At 51.4% G+C, this 12,500-nt stretch overlaps 1 protein-coding gene and 1 pseudogene across 1 annotated transcript in view; both read left to right on the top strand.

Annotated features, from left to right (window-relative positions):
- LOC135516545 (leucine-rich repeat and transmembrane domain-containing protein 2-like) overlaps nt 1-11,592 on the top strand; it is a 14,592-nt pseudogene extending 3,000 nt beyond the window's left edge.
- The window catches only part of LOC135515580 (leucine-rich repeat and transmembrane domain-containing protein 2-like), a 241,374-nt gene that overhangs the window by 38,837 nt on the left and 190,037 nt on the right, over nt 1-12,500 (top strand). The window lies entirely within an intron of this gene.

Here is a 12,500-nt window from a genome sequence, read left to right as displayed (position 1 = left end):
CCATATCACCTCCACCCTACCTGACACCCTAGACCCACTCCAATTTGCTTACCGCCACAATAGGTCCACAGGGGACGCCATGGCAATCACACTGCCCACTGCCCTAACCCATCACCCTGCCCACTGCCCTAACCCATCACACTGCCCACTGCCCTAACCCATCACCCTGCCCACTGCCCTAACCCATCACCCTGCCCACTGCCCTAACCCATCACCCTGCCCTAACCCATCACCCTGCCCACTGCCCTAACCCATCACACTGCCCACTGCCCTAACCCATCACACTGCCCACTGCCCTAACCCATCACCCTGCCCACTGCCCTAACCCATCACCCTGCCCACTGCCCTAACCCATCACCCTGCCCACTGACCTAACCCATCACCCTGCCCACTGCCCTAACCCATCACCCTACCCACTGCCCTAACCCATCACACTGCCCACTGCCCTAACCCATCACCCTGCCCTAACCCATCACCCATCACCCTGCCCACTGCCCGAACCCATCACCCTGCCCACTGCCCTAACCCATCACCCTGCCCACTGCCCTAACCCATCACCCTGAGGAAACCCATCACCCTGCATCCACAGCATTTAACACCATCACCCTCCAAACCCATTAAGCTCAGCATTTAACACCATATCACCCTGCCCGTCATTAAGCAGCATTTAACCCATCACACTGCCACTGCATTAACCCATTTCACCATGTCCTCCAAACCCATCACCCTCCCATTTAACACCATAGAACCCATCCAAACTGCCCATTAAGCTCAGCATTTAACACCATCACCCTCCAAACTGCCATTAACCCATTTCACCCTGCCCCTGCCAAACCCATCTGTAGCTCAGCATTTATCACCATAAGAAGGCCTCCAAACTCGTCATTAAGCTCAGCATTTAACACCATAGTACCCTCCAAGCTCGCCATTAAGCTCAGCATTTAACACCATAGTACCCTCCAAACTCGCTTTGGTAATGTTACCATATGTTTCCCATGCCAATAAAGCCCCTTGAATTGTGAGCGAGTGAGTAAGAGAGCGAGAGTGTGAGTGAGTGAGTGAGTGAGTGAGTGAGTGAGTGAGTGAATGAGTGAGTGAGTGAGTGAGTGAGAGATGGAGAGAGAGACTGAAGGAATCTACAGTCTCATCGACAGTCCTATCAGGTGTGGGTCTGCCTCTTAGTGTGTGTAGCATGGCCACACTACTGCATATTCCACCTCTTGGCTCTGCCCTTTCAACTGCCACAGTCTGTCCAAGGCTACTGTCAGAGAGCCAAAGGTTGTGCATGACCCTGACAGACCGCTGACATTGGCTGCCTTTCGTCCTCCCTCTCTCATTAATAACACATGACAGGCCATTGGCTAGGGATTCCCAGACACTGACTGGTGTGGCACGCACCTCAGTCACGCACCTCAGTGATTGACACCTGACCACTCCCACACTGTGACTGGATATAATGACTAAAGTAATAGGAAGCTATCAACATCCAACCAGACTAATGTCCTCTCTGTCAGACAACAACCATACACTTAGCTAATGTCCTCTCTCAGTCAGACAACAACCATACACTTAGCGAATGTCCTCTCTGTCAGATAATAACCAGACACTTAGCGAATGTCCTCTCTGTCAGACAACAACCATACACTTAGCTAATGTCCTCTCTGTCAGACAACAACCATACACTTAGCAAATGTCCTCTCTCTGTCAGATAACAACCAGACACTTAGCTAATGTCCTCTCTGTCAGACAGCAACCATACACTTAGCGAATGTCCTCTCTCTGTCAGACAACAACCATACACTTAGCGAATGTCCTCTCTCTGTCAGACAACAACCAGACACTTAGCTAATGTCCTCTCAGTCAGACAACAACCAGACACTTAGCTAATGTCCTCTCTGTCAGACAGCAACCATACACTTAGCTAATGTCCTCTCTGTCAGACAACAACCAGACACTTAGCTAATGTCCTCTCTGTCAGACAACAACCAGACACTTAGCTAATGTCCTCTCTCAGTCAGACAACAACCAGACACTTAGCTAATGTCCTCTCTCAGTCAGACAACAACCAGACACTTAGCTAATGTCCTCTCTCAGTCAGACAACAACCAGACACTTAGTGAATGTCCTCTCTCTGTCAGACAACAACCAGACACTTAGCTAATGTCCTCTCTCAGTCAGACAACAACCAGACACTTAGCCAATGTCCTCTCTCTGTCAGACAACAACCAGACACTTAGCTAATGTCCTCTCTCAGTCAGACAACAACCAGACACTTAGCTAATGTCCTCTCTCAGTCAGACAACAAACCAAACAGTAGATGCTAATGTCATCTATTCTAACCAAACAGTAGATGCAGGGTTCAGCCCAACAACATTCTAACCAAACAGTAGATGCTAAGGGTTCAGCCCAACCATCTATTCTAACCAAACAGTAGATGCTAAGGGTTCAGCCCAACCATCTATTCTAACCAAACAGTAGATGCTAAGGGTTCAGCCCAACCATCTATTCTAACCAAACAGTAGATGCTAAGGGTTCAGCCCAACCATCTATTCTAACCAAACAGTAGATGCTAAGAGTTCAGCCCAACCATCTATTCTAACCAAACAGTAGATGCTAAGGGTTCAGCCCAACCATCTATTCTAACCAAACAGTAGATGCTAAGGGTTCAGCCCAACCATCTATTCTAACCAAACAGTAGATGCTAAGGGTTCAGCCCAACCATCTATTCTAACCAAACAGTAGATGCTAAGGGTTCAGCCCAACCATCTATTCTAACCAAACAGTAGACGCTAAGGGTTCAGCCCAACCATCTATTCTAACCAAAGACTGATTCTCTTTTCGAACTTGATAGTGATTCACTCTGTGTTGTCAGTTATGTGGTATCATTTTGTTTGATGGTGATGTTTAGACTCAGGATGACCCCCCCATATGTGTTGTCCTTCTCTAGCCCCGTCCTTTCGGTCTCACTAGGCCAGCCAACAACCAAAACAAACACCTAAGGGTTCAGCCAAGCCGTCTATCTACCCAAACAGTAGATGCTAAGGGTTCAGCCAAGCCGTCTATCTACCCAAACAGTAGATGCTAAGGGTTCAGCCAAGCCGTCTATCTACCCAAACAGTAGATGCTAAGGGTTCAGCCAAGCCGTCTATCTACCCAAACAGTAGATGCTAAGGGTTCAGCCAAGCCGTCTATCTACCCAAACAGTAGATGCTAAGGGTTCAGCCAAGCTAAGGGTTCTATCTACCCAAACAGTAGATGCTAACAGCCAAACAGTAGATGCTAAGGGTTCAGCCAAGCCGTCTATCTACCCAAACAGTAGATGCTAAGGGTTCAGCCCAACAGTAGATGCTAAGGGTTCAGCCAAGTCTATCTACCCAAACAGTAGTCTATCTACCCAAACAGTAGATGCTAAGGGTTCAAACAGTAGATGCTAAGGGTTCAGCCAAGCCGTCTATCTACCCAAACAGTAGATGCTAAGGGTTCAGCCCAACAGTAGATGCTCAGGGTTCAGCCCAACAGTAGATGATCAGGGTTCACCCAAACAGTAGATGCTAAGGGTTCACTGTATCTATCACCCAAACAGTAGACATTAGGGTTTTTGGTCACAGTAGATGCTAAGGGTTGACCCCAACAGTAGATGTAATGGGTTCAGCCCAACAGTAGATTCTTGGTTCAGCCCAACAGTAGATGCTAAGGGTTCAGCCCAACAGTAGATGCATAAGGGTTCAGCCAACAGTAGATGCTAAGGGTCCCTGTCCATCTATCTACCCAAACAGTAGATGCAATGTACAATGTCTATCTTTCAAACAGTAGATGCTGGGTTCTGCCTTATCTACCCAAACAGTAGATGCTAAGGGTTCAGCCCAACAGTAGATGCTAAGGGTTCCAGCCAAGCCGTCTATCTACCCAAACAGTAGATCTAAGGGTTCAGCCCAACAGTAGATGCTAAGGGTTCTGCCGTCTATCTACCCAAACAGTAGATGCTAAGGGTTCAGCCCAACAGTAGATGCTCAGGGTTCAGCCCAACAGTAGATGCTAAGGGTTCAGCCTGCCGTCTATTTACCCAAACAGTAGATCTAAGGGTTCAGCCGCCGTCACACCCAAACAGTAGATGCTAAGGGTTCAGCCACCGTCTATCTACCCAAACAGTAGATGCCAGGGTTCAGCCCAACAGTAGATCCCTGGTTCAGCCCAACAGTAGATGCTCCAGGGTTCAGCCCACAGTCTCCTCCCAGGGTTCAGCCCAACAGTAGATGCTCAGGGTTCACCCCCTGGATGCTACTGGGTTCAGCCAACAACCAGTAGATGCTAAGGGTTCCAGGGTCCTATCTAACCCAAACAGTAGATGCTACTGGTTCAGCCCAACAGTAGATGCTAAGGGTTCCTCCCTAGGTCCAGGGTTCCCCACAGTAGACTAAGGGTTCTCCCAACAGTAGATGCTAAGGGTTCAGCCCAACAGTAGATGCTAAGGGTTCAGCCCAACAGTAGATGCTAAGGGTTCAGCCCAACAGTAGATGCTAAGGGTTCAGCCCAACAGTAGATGCTAAGGGTTCAGCCCAACAGTAGATGCTAAGGGTTCAGCCCAACAGTAGATGCTAAGGGTTCAGATAGATCCCCTAAGGGTTCAGCCCAACAGTAGATGCTAAGGGTTCAGCCCAACAGTAGATGCTAAGGGTTCAGCCCAACAGTAGATGCTAAGGGTTCAGCCCAACAGTAGATGCTAAGGGTTCCCCCAACAGTAGTCTAAGGGTTCAGCCCAACAGTAGATGCTGGGGTTGAGCCCAACAGTAGATGCTAAGGGTTCAGCCCAACAGTAGGCTGCTAAGGGTTCAGCCCAACAGTAGATGCTAAGGGTTCAGGAACAGTAGATGCTAAGGGTTCAGCCCAACAGTAGATGCTTCAGGGTTTGGGATGCAAAGGGTTCAGCCCAACAGGATGCTAAGGGTTCAGCTGTCAGTAGATGCTTGGGTTCAGGACAAAGGGTTGGTTTTGGGTTCAGGGTTTGGGAAGATGCAAAGGGTTGCCCAACAGTAGATTTGGGTCAGGGTTTGGGAAGGAATAAGGGTTTTTTTGGGTCAGGGTTGATGGGAATGAAAACATAGTGACACTGTATTTCATTCAGGGTATGGGAGACATTAGGGTTTTTTGGTCAGGGTTTGACCCTTATCTTTTGGTAATGTGGGTCTCTCTCTCTCTGAGGGTTATATTTTGGTCATGTGGGTTTTTTCTCTAACCCTTGTCTTTTTGGTCATGTGGGTCTCTCTCTCTAACCCTGTATCTTTGTGGGTCATCTCTTGGGAAGGACGCTCTGCAATGTACAATGATTTCAAGGGAGTTGGTTTTGGGTCAAGGTATTGACCTCTGACGGAGGGAGGGAGGGTCTGTCTCCAGTTCTGCTGTGTCTCAAGGTTTGGGAAGGACTGGGTGTCCTGTCTTCCCTGGTGGATCTAACCACCGCCTGTTTGGGTCCTGCTTTGGGAAGGACGGAGGCAGCGGGCGGGCCTGCTCTCCATGCCCGCCCTCACCCATCTGGTTTTGGGTCAGGCCCAAGGACGGACCTCTGGTTGGTTTTGGGTCAGGGTTTGGGAAGGACCTCCCTGGAGGGACTGGATCTCTCCAACAAGGGTTCCTCCCTGGGTCAGGGTTTGCTCACCTCACCTCCCTGGTTTTGGGTCAGGGTTCTCCAGGACAACCAGGGTTCCTCCCTGGGTCCAGGGTAACCTCACCTCCCTGGGGACTGGATCTCTCCAACAACTTGGATAATTTGGGTCAGGGTTTGGGAAGGACCTGGGGAATTTGGGTCAGATCTGACCCTCCACAACAACAGTCTTAGGGCCTTGGTTTTGGGATCTCTTCCAGGGGCTTTGGGGCTGAGGAAGCTAGATGTCTCCCTCAACGGGCTGTCTGATATCCCCCTGGGTCTGCTGGATGAGCTGCAGGGGCTGAGGGTTGGCTTTGGGTCAGGGTTTGGAACAGGCTCCATGCCCTGGAGGGAGCAGGGTGAGCCCCTGGAAGGGTCTTTTTTGGGTCTAACCCCTGGGAGTGTGACTGCAACCTGAGGGACTTCAAGCACTGGATGGAGTGGCTGCTGTACAGAGGTGAGCGACTGAAGGCTTGGTTTTGGGTCAGGGTTTGGGAAGGACGAAGGGTTGGTTTTGGGTCAGGGTTTGGGAAGGACGAAGGGTTGGTTTTGGGTCAGGGTTTGGGAAGGACGGAGGGAGGGAGGGTGAGCGGCTGAAGGGTTGGTTTTGGGTCAGGGTTTGGGAAGGACGGAGGGTTGGTTTTGGGTCAGGGTTTGAGCAGCTGAAGGGTTGGTTTTGGGTCAGGGTTTGGGAAGGACGGAGGGAGGGTCAGGGTTTGAGCGGCTGAAGGGTTGGTTTTGGGTCAGGGTTTGGGAAGGACGGAGGGAGGGAGGGTGAGCGGCTGAAGGCTTGGTTTTGGGTGGGAAGGACGGAGGGTTGGTTGGTTTTGGGTCAGGGTTTGGGAAGGACGGAAGGTGGGAGGGAGGGTGAGCGGCTGAAGGGTTGGTTTTGGGTCAGGGTTTGGGAAGGACAGAGGGAGGGAGGGAGGGTGAGTGGCTGAAGGGTTGGTTTTGGGTCAAGGTTTGGGAAGGACGGAGGGAGGGAGGGAGGGTGAGCGGCTGAAGGCTTGGTTTTGGGTCAGGGTTTGGGAAGGACGGAGGGTTGGTTGGTTTTGGGTCAGGGTTTGGGAAGGACGGAGGGTGGGTGGGTGGGAGGGTGAGCGGCTGAAGGGTTGGTTTTGGGTCAGGGTTTGGGAAGGACGGATGGAGGGAGGGTGAGCAGCTGAAGGCTTGGTTTTGGGGGTCAGGGTTTGGGAAGGACGGAGGGTTGGTTGGTTTTGGGTCAGGGTTTGGGAAGGACAGAGGGAGGGAGGGAGGGTGAGCGGCTGAAGGGTTGGTTTTGGGTCAGGGTCTGGGAAGGACGGAGGGTGAGAGGGTGGATGGGTTGGTTTTGGGTCAGGGTTTGGGAAGGACAGAGGGAGGGAGGGTGAGCGGCTGAAGGGTTGGTTTTGGGTCATGGTCTGGGAGGGAGGGAGGGTGAGAGGGTGGATGGGTTTCCTGTATGTTTAGAATTACTTCCTGTAAATGATATGGTCTTTACTCAAGTCTACTCTTCTACACTCTAACTACTTACTGCTAAGCAGTCCTTTGGGAACCCACCTGTGTATTTATATATACTCTACCCCAGTTGGGACTTGGTTTGGTGGGGTAGATTAAGACGAGAGTCACAGATTGGAGTTACATGTACATGTCTACCTCGGGCATGCCTCCTTGTACTTGCCGTTTGCCTTCATTGCACATTTATACACCTCACTTAATAACAGACATTGTATCTACTTGTTTCACATTTTTTGTACTCTTATTTGCACTTCTGGTCAGATGCTAGGTGCATTTCGTTGTACTTGTCCTTGTTTAATGACAATAAAGTTGAATCTAATTTAAAATTAGTGATCTCCTTCTGTTGTGGCATTGTAACAGACAGGTACCGTCCTAACAGAGAGGTACTGTCCTAACAGAGAGGTACCGTCCTAACAGAGAGGAACCGTCCTAACAGAGAGGTACCGTCCTAACAGAGAGGAACCGTCCTAACAGAGAGGTACCATCCTAACAGAGAGGAACCGTCCTAACAGACAGGAACAGTCCGAACAGAGAGGTACCGTCCTAACAGACAGGAACCGTCCTAACAGAGAGGTACTGTCCTAACAGAGAGGTACCGTCCTAACAGAGAGGAACCGTACTAACAGACAGGAACCGTCCTAACAGAGAGGTACCGTCCTAACAGAGAGGAACCGTCCTAACAGAGAGGTACTGTCCTAACAGACAGGAACCGTCCTAACAGAGAGGTACCGTCCTAACAGAGAGGAACCGTCCTAACAGAGAGGTACTGTCCTAACAGAGAGGAACAGTCCTAACAGAGAGGTACCGTCCTAACAGAGAGGAACCGTCCTAACAGAGAGGTACTGTCCTAACAGAGAGGTACCATCCTAACAGAGAGGAACAGTCCGAACAGAGAGGTACCGTCCTAACAGAGAGGTACCGTCCTAACAGAGAGGTACCGTCCTAACAGAGAGGTACCGTCCTAACAGAGAGGTACCGTCCTAACAGAGAGGAACCGTCCTAACAGAGAGGTACCGTCCTAACAGAGAGGAACCGTCCTAACAGACAGGAACAGTCCTAACAGAGAGGTACCGTCCTAACAGAGAGGTACCGTCCTAACAGAGAGGAACAGTCCTAACAGAGAGGTACCGTCCTAACAGAGAGGTACTGTCCTAACAGAGAGGTACCGTCCTAACAGACAGGAACAGTCCTAACAACCAGCCATAGCTTTTAGTCCTCATGATTTCCTAATGCCCTTTCTCTGTAGAATAGAACCATGTCCTGACCGATCGTTACATCCCCGTCTCGGACAGCGAGAACCTACCAGCTCTGAGACTTCTCGGCATCTCGCCCGGGGAGACAATTTACTCCACACTCTTACAAGGGAATACCATAAATCGGCAACCAGATAAACTAAATGGTTGAAAACTAAAGCTGACACGTCCAGTAGTAAACTGTCAGATGGACCGGGCCATCCCTCTTTAGTATTTATGAGGCCATTTAAAGTGACGGAGAGAGAGAGCAGGCAGGTCCGTACGTGCGTGCGTGTGTGTGTGTGAGGTGATGAAGTGAGAGAGCAGGCAGGTCCGTCCGTGCGTCCATGAGGTGACGAAGTGAGAGAGCAGGCAGGTGCGTGTGCGTGTGTGTGCGTGTGAGGTGACGAAGTGAGAGAGCAGGCAGGTCCGTACGTGCGTGCGTGTGTGTGTGTGAGGTGATGAAGTGAGAGAGCAGGCAGGTCCATACGTGCGTGTGTGTGTGTGTGTGAGGTGACGAAGTGAGAGAGCAGGCAGGTCCGTACGTGCGTGTGTGTGTGTGTGTGTGTGAGGTGAAGTGAGAGAGCAGGCAGGTGTGTGTGTGTGAGGTGATGAAGTGAGAGAGCAGGCAGGTCCATGTTTTCACCCATGTTCCTGATACCCAGCTCCGACCCATCTGCCCCCACACATCACATCCAGGAGAGGAGAGGGAGGAGAGGGAGAGCATCTACCCAGAGACAGGCCTCAGACTGGGGCTCTTCTCCCCACTGAATCCCCTCTATTCCTGGAGTGCCTGTGAATCCCCTTCCTGTGGAAGGAGCAGCTGGGGAGTCCCCTGTTTCAACCACAGTATGAGTGTTTGTTTGTTTAAATAAAATGGTGCCGTTGCAAGACGTTCATCCCTGACACATGTTGAGACAAACGCGGCAGGATATCACACATCCTCCCTCCCTCTCTCTCTCTTTCTCTTCTCTCTCTCTCTCTCCCCTCCCTCCCTCTTTCTCTCCCTCCCTCTCTTCTCTTTCCCTCCCTCTTTCTCTCCCTCCCTCTTTCTCTCTCTTTCCCTCCCCCTCTCTCCCTCTTTCTCCCTCCCTCTTTCTCTTTCTCCCCTTTCTCTCTCTCTTCCTCTCCCTCTTTCTCTCCTTTCTCTCTCTTTCTCCCTCCCTCCCTCCCTCCCTCCCTCTTCCTCACTCCCATAGGGACAACAAATGAGTCACCTAATCCTTATGTTGACTGACACACACACCCCCTCACACACATAGCTAGATCTTCCCCTGAGGCACGTCCACACCCTGGTCCAGACACTTGCTGTAGCTATGATCTCATCTCATCAATTATCCATCCTTCTCCGATTCAACATGGAAAGACTGACATATTAGAGGGCTTCACCAATCCTGTCAGACAGTTATACAGCCAGCAGACCCTGAGTGTCAGTCAGACAGAGAGCAGTCACTGTAGAGTGGAGTGGAATTGTTGCATGCTAGCTGTGACCTTCCCTTGGTTCCACCATACACCCCCCATGGCTCCACAATGGCTGCCAGTTGCTGTTTATTTGTATTCATTCTGATGAAACTGCAGACTTGTTTACTTACCAGGAGGATGATGACTGATGTGTGGTCGTAATTCTCTCTCTCTCACTCTCTCTGTAATTCTGCCTCAATGTTTCTCTCTGTCACACTGTCTATCTCTCTAAATACCATCTGATGCTTTTACTCTGAATAACATTTTATTCTCTCTCTCTTTCTCTCTCTCTCTCTCTCTCTCCCTCCCCCGTGCTCCCCCTCTCTCCTCCCTCCTCCCCCTCTCCCCCCCCCCTCTCTGTCCTATCCCTCCCCCTGTGCTCCCTCCCCCCTCTCTGTCCTATCTCCCCCCTCTCCCCCCCCCCTATCCCCCCTGCTCCCCTCTGTCCTATCCTATCCCCCCCCTGCTCCCCTCTCCCCCCTCTCTGTCCTATCCCTCCCCCCCTCCCCCTCTCTGTCCTATCCCTCCCCCCTGCTCCCCTCTCCCCCCCTCTCTGTCCTATCCCTCCCCCCTCCTCCCCCTCTCTGTCCTATCCCTCCCCCTGCTCCCTATCCCTCCCCCCTCCCCCCCCCTCTCTGTCCTATCCCTCCCCCTCCTCCCCTCTCCCCCCTCTGTCCTATCCCTCCCCCTCCTCCCCTCCCTCCAGGAGGTAAGGTAGATGGGGTAGAGTGTACCCTCCCCTAAGGACCTGCGAGGCGGGACATCCGTGGTGTTCCAGTGGAGATGTTCAACTACTGCCTCCACCTGGATGACGAGAACAGGGGAGGAGGGGGGACGCAGAGTGGAGGAAAAGAGGGTTCCTCCCCGCCCTGCGGCCGAACTACCGGCTCCGGAGGCACCGGCGGAGCCCCCACATCCCAATCTGAAGACCCCCCTGCAGGCGACCTGGTGTCCGTCCCGGACTGTGTGCGGCGGCGCTACCAGCCGGTGAGCGTGCGGAGGGCCATCGGGACGGTGGTGATAGCCGGGGTGGTGTGTGGCATCGTGTGTATCATGATGGTGGGGGCGGCGGCCTACGGATGTATCTATGCCTCGCTCATGGCCAAGTATCAACGAGAGCTGAAGAAGAGGCAGCCGCTGATGGGAGACGGGGAGGGTGACGCAGACCCCGAGGACAAGCAGATCTCCTCTGTGGCATAGAGGGGTCAGGGGTCAAGGTTGAAAGGGCTCTATTACTCCTCTCCCTCCTCCTCCTCCTCTCCCTCTGAAACCAACCAGCTCCTGCTACTGTCTTCTCTCTCTCCACCAAACGACAATCACAATGGGTTCCTCCATTCTGAACCCTGTTCTCATTGTGAGATGAGATGGAGATGTACGAGTCAGACCACTAGACAACTGCCTGATAGGCTGATCAACAAACTCTGAACCCTCAATGACCCTTCTCTGTCCCTCAGCCCACAAACCCCACCGCCCTGCAGAAACAAGAACTGGGTCTGGTTTGGCTTGGTCTGGACTGGTCTGATTTGACATGGTCTGGTTTGGCAGGACATGGTGGAGGGATGGCTTGATTCTCTCTGTCGTCTCCCTCCTGTTGTTCTCTGAGATGGAGGGATGGCTTGATTCTCTCTGTCCTCTCCCTCCTGTTGTTCTCTGAGATGGAGGGATGGCTTGATTCTCTCTGTCGTCTCCCTCCTGTTGTTCTCTGAGATGGAGGGATGGCTTGATTCTCTCTGTCCTCTCCCTCCTGTTGTTCTCTGAGATGGAGGGTTGGCCTCTGTCGCTCAGAGGATGTTGTTCTCTGAGATTAAGGGATGCTGCTGTTGTCTTTCATCCCTCCCTCCTGTTGTTCTCTGAGATCCCTCCCTCCGATTTCATCCCTCCCTCCGTTTCATCCCTCCCTGAGATTCATCCCTCCCTCCGTTTCATCCCTCCCCCTGTTGTTTCATCCCTCCATCTCTGTGTGCCCACCTGCAGTTGTTCACTGAGATTGTGGGGACTTTTCCTCTTCCCTCCTCCCTCATGGAGGGATCCCTTTCATCTCTCTGTCCTCACCTTCCTGTTGTTCTCTGAGATGTGGGGGCTTCTCTCCTCTCTTCCCTGTCTGTGTAATCTCTATGGATGGGACATCAACCTCTCCTACTAGATGGAGGGAGGATCTTCCCCCAGCCCTGAATTGGCTGGACAAACAAAGCGTATAGTATTCTATAGTGCTCTCTGGTTTAGGTGATTTAATATAGCCTCTATTACATGCAGTGACCCAACTCCTGGTTTTTGATAAACATTCATTTGATCCCGTATCAGTTTTTCATTTGGTGTGGTTGGTTTTGTTTGGGTGATAACCTGGTATCCTGTAACGTTTTAGAGCTGGTTAGATTTGCTCCGACAAAAACCCAACAGGTATACCGTCTTGCCAGCGATGTTGGTAATAAAATAGGTAGCTACTGACTGAATCCAGTTGTGTTGTTGTTACATGGGTAATAACCTCTACGTACAGTACAGTACCCACAGTTCTTTTTGAAGGGGAATGAGACCCTGGATCACTACCCAGGATTCCATAGTAGCTTGGTTTTGTTTGTCCTGATAACACATCTTAATGTGATGGTAGATAAACAGGCTGATGCCGATGAAAAGAACTAGAGACAGATCAAATGGGATGTAATGGGATGTAA

Source organism: Oncorhynchus masou, chromosome 27 (genome assembly GCF_036934945.1).
Source record: "Oncorhynchus masou masou isolate Uvic2021 chromosome 27, UVic_Omas_1.1, whole genome shotgun sequence".
NCBI classification, from domain to species: Eukaryota; Metazoa; Chordata; class Actinopteri; order Salmoniformes; family Salmonidae; genus Oncorhynchus; species Oncorhynchus masou.
The sequence above is the reverse complement of the archived record's forward strand: the minus strand, read 5'-3'. Positions and strand labels throughout refer to the sequence as shown.